Genomic DNA, 388 nt, shown 5'->3' on the forward strand with positions numbered 1-388 from the left:
CCTCAACGCTCCGGTTATTTCACTTGTGTGGTTAATCTCATTCACTGCAGCATCATTTCAAATAATTCATAACATATCCATAACTTCTCTTACAGAAATTAAAACATGTGTTGTAGCAAACGATTTATCTGACTTGCTGTAATTTATCCCCATTGAGGAAGGCAAATGAATGCATTCTTGTCTCTTGTCTTCTGAAGCTGTAAATATAGCGATCTGATGGAATGTGCTGAAATTTAGTTCGTTCGTTACCCACGAAAACGTATCAGTTTTTATCAATCAAGAAGCCTTTATAAATCCACGTTTCTCATGTAATACATGACCGGTCTAGTAATGGAACATATGTATTACCTTTCCTAATTCGACACATCCATGCGTGTGGGGGGAGTAG

This window comes from Penaeus monodon, chromosome 31, assembly GCF_015228065.2.
Source record: "Penaeus monodon isolate SGIC_2016 chromosome 31, NSTDA_Pmon_1, whole genome shotgun sequence".
Classification (NCBI taxonomy): Eukaryota; Metazoa; Arthropoda; class Malacostraca; order Decapoda; family Penaeidae; genus Penaeus; species Penaeus monodon.